We start from the raw sequence: 4,406 nt of genomic DNA on the forward strand, positions 1-4,406 counted from the left end.
AGATCCAACACATCAAGTCTCTTCTAGATCAGGCATTCAAAATCAAGGACTTAGGCCCCTTAAAAAATTTCCTTGGCTTTGAAATTGCTAGAAACACAACAGGGATATCCATAAACCAAAGGAAATATGCTCTTGAAATCCTCTCTGATTCAGGGCTCCTTGGCTGTAAACCTTCCTCCACACCAATGATCCCTGGTACTCACCTATACCAAGATTCTTCTGCTCTCTACCCCAATCCTCATACTTATAGAAGACTTATGGGCAGACTCATTTATCTCACAAACACTCGCCCTGATCTTGCTTTCTCTGTCAATCAATTGGCTCAATTCATGGCCAAACCTACCCTCACACATTATAATGCTGCAATAAAGGTCCTAAGATACATCAAAGGTGCCCCTTCCTTAGGACTCTTTTATCCTAGTTCCTCTGCTCTTCATATTAATGCCTATAGTGACAGTGATTGGGCCTCTTGTCCAGATACAAGGAGGTCCACCACTGGCTTCTGTATTTACTTAGGCAAATCCCTCATCTCCTGGAAATCCAAGAAACAAAGGACTGTTTCCAGGAGCTCATGTGAGGCTGAATATAAGGCCCTAGCTATTACCTCTTGTGAGATTAGTTGGTTGTCTGATATGCTTTATGATTTACAACACTTATCTTTGAATCCTGCATCTCTTTATTGTGACAATCAATCTGCTATTCATATTGCTACTAACCCAGTCTTCCATGAGAGGACCAAACATATTGAAATAGATTGCCATACTATAATAGAAAAATGTGGCAGAGGCTTGGTAAAACTTCTGCCCATTCAATCTTGTCTTCAACTTGCAGATGCTTTAACCAAGCCACTTGGACCAAAGGATTTCTCCTCAATTCACCTCAAGCTCGGTCTACATAACATATGTGCCCCAGCTTGTGGGGGGGTATTAGACAAACAACTCTTAAACTACAGCAATGATGCATCAAACACCAGCAACAATAACACTTCCAGAACCAACAATGATGCATCCAGCACTGATAAATTACAGCAACAAGCACCAAGCAAAGGCAATAACAAAGACATCCATACTCAATTAAATCAACCTTCAATATCTCATTGTTCATCAAACATAAAGCCTCATTAATGACTCAGAGGCAATTCATTTCTAGTCAATCCCCTCAGGCTGCAAATTGCTCTGTTCTGTCTTTTTGTTCTGTTTTTCGTTCTGTGTTGCTTGGCTAACAAGCAACACATTCAGCTTTTAATTCTTCTAAGAGTTTGTTAGTTTATTCCTTTTATTTTCAGTTAGTTAGTTGCTCTAGTTTTCCCTCCTATAAATAGGAGTTGGCTTTTCTCTCTTTGTAATACAATTCAATCAAATTATCAATAATAGAAGATTCATTTTCCTTATATCTTCTTAATCATCATTCTGTTTTCATTCTTTCTTTCACCTTGAAGTGTTATTCACTTCAATTCTCATTCAAGAAACCTTCTTGACATTCTTTTAACTCTTATCATTTCTTCGTCATCTTTTATAGTATTTATTCAAGTGTAGTCATATGATATGATATGCTATATGCATATTTCTCAAAACTTGTTAAACCATCAATTTGCATGGTACACCACATGTGTCATTTTCAACACTTATTTTCCATTTATTTTTTCTTTTTATTTTAATAATAACAATCATAAGTGACTATATTATAATAATTATTTTTTTTAATAAAATTAATTAACACGAACATTTTTTATTATGTCACCCTTTATCTCCCTTAATAAAAAATCTTAAATAATTTGGTTATCTTCTTATCACCTTTTTATCACATTAATTTAATAATTAAAATATATTTACCACAATTTTAAGATATAATGCAAAATTGGACACAAACTGCTCATTTCTTCAAATTGGTGGACAATTAATAAATAAACATTAGTAAGTCTAAAAAATCTTTAAACATAAAAAACATGAAATTTTAACAAGTCTTTCCCTCTTTAATATGGTATGTGGTAATAGAAATTATAGTCATTTGTCACTTGTATATGTGGGGATGACGTGTTAAGATTAAACATCATTTCCTTTAACAAATAAAAGTCAATCAAACTAATAAGTCATTTTCTATCAAAGAATTGCGTAATCTTGATTTCTTAATATTCATTGGGATATATAATAGTAAAATCCTATCTTGTGAAACACATTCTTTTTCTTTTCTTAAATAAATAAACAATCAAACAACTTTGAATATAAAATTAGTTCATACAATTAATAACAGTACGGTATAGTAAGAGTAAATGAAGTGTTAATATCTTTTTTAATCCATAAGTTATTTTTTATTGCATATTTCAAATTCAAATACCAATATATTTTTAAAAGTGACTTAAAGAGAGTTTTCTACTTTTTTTGCCATAAAAATATAGTGATGTTTAACAAAAAAATGAAGGTCAACGCAAGACAAAAACCTTATCATCCCCCTAGACTTGCCCTCTCAAAACGAAAAACAAATCATTGCATTAAGTGCTATTCCACAACATGCATAAGTCATCTCACAAAATAGAGAGAATCATGAAGATCTGATTACCATTGAGGCTTTAGAAAACCATAGAAGAATTAGCAATATATATTGAGACTATGTGTATAGTTATCACAAGACATACGGAATGAATAAGGAAGAAAAATCCTAGTAATTTTTGCATAGTTTTCTTTTAAAATTATTGGAAAGAATACAGAAGCTCAAAAAGAAAATACCTAGTAAACTGATTAGATAAAAACATTCAATTGAATACATAAAATTATATTGTTAGAAGGGATTAGAAATACTCAATATTATTTGAAAGGTCGACAATATTGTGTGTTAGGAAATTTAGAATCAATTTCCATTCTCTGTGATGCAAAATGGGCATTTGCAGAAGCGACAAATGGATAAAGAAAATAGTGAAGAGTAGAAGAATAACACCAAGAAATTTAACTGGAAAAACCTCCTCAATGTGAGAAGGAAACAACCACGGGACCTAGTCCAGAAAAATATCTCTACTACAGAAAGTAGGATAACAATATTTAACTCTCTCTTACTAAGAGGATAACACTCAATCTCACCCAAAAATGATGAAAATACAAACTCTCTCTAGTACCTCACTATGAATACAAATCTCACACTATGTGGATATAAATTCTCTCACTTTCTCTCTATGTTGTTCTTTCTCATTTGCTTGTTGTATCTCTTCCTCACAAGTCCCATATATATAGTGAAGGAGGACACTTTGAAAATTGTTACTCCAACTTTCTAAGTTAGACTTCATAATTCTCAAGAGTCAATGAATAATTTCAAGACATTGGAATATCCATCATTGAATGTACTCAATGGTTCATCTATCAAGATTCATTGGTTTTGCTTCCACGTCAATTAGGAAGGATTCCCAACAAATCTCCACCTTCCTGATTTAATTGATGGGTATCACTAGTTCTACACCTCTACAACAGTCTATTGACTTCTTGAGTGAAACTGTCTTGGTCATCATGTTGGACCAGTTGTCATCTGTATAAATTTTCTCTAGCAGCGACTCATCATCCTCCAAAAAATATTTAGTGTCCAACGATAACGATAATCAATATTCTTTGTCCGAGAATGAAATATAGGATTCTTAGCAAGGTGGATTGCACTTTGGTTGTCACAGTGCAAAACATATCTATCTTGGATATGACTCAACTCATGTAAGATGTTTTTCATATATTTTATCTCATTGCCAGCTTCAGATGCTGCAATATATTCTGCTTCAGTTGTTGATAATGCAACACATCTTTATAACTTGGATTGCCAAGATATAGCTCCTCATGCAAAGGTAGTTAGATAAGTCGATGTATATTTTATGGAATCTACATCTCCAGCCATGTCAGCATCTGTGTATCCTACTAATATAAGATCTTCATTACCAAAACATAAACATCTTTTGGTAGTTCCCCTCAGATATCTCAATATCCACTTTACTGCATTTCAATGCTCTTTGTCGGGATTAGACAAGAACCGACTCACAACTCCAACCGCATTGACAATATCTGATCTTGTACAAATTATGGCATACATTAGGCTTCCTACCACAAAGGAATAAGGCATTCTGCTCATTTCTTTTCTTTCTTCATCACTAGCTGGTTGGACATTGCATTGTTGTTAAGTTGAAATGTCTAGCAAGTAGAACACTAACAGACTTTTCCTTCTCCATGTTGAATCTCTTGAGAACTTTCTCAATGTACTTCTCTTGTGATAGCCATAACAACTTCTTGGAACGATCTCTGATGATCCTTATTCCAAGGATATGCTTTGCAGGACCCAAGTCTTTCATAGCAAAAGACTTGCTTAAAACATTCTTCAAACCAACAATCTTGGTCTTGTCACGTCCAATGATTAATATATCATCAACATATAAGAGGAGGATA

This window comes from Lupinus angustifolius, chromosome LG19, assembly GCF_001865875.1.
Source record: "Lupinus angustifolius cultivar Tanjil chromosome LG19, LupAngTanjil_v1.0, whole genome shotgun sequence".
Lineage (NCBI taxonomy): Eukaryota > Viridiplantae > Streptophyta > Magnoliopsida > Fabales > Fabaceae > Lupinus > Lupinus angustifolius.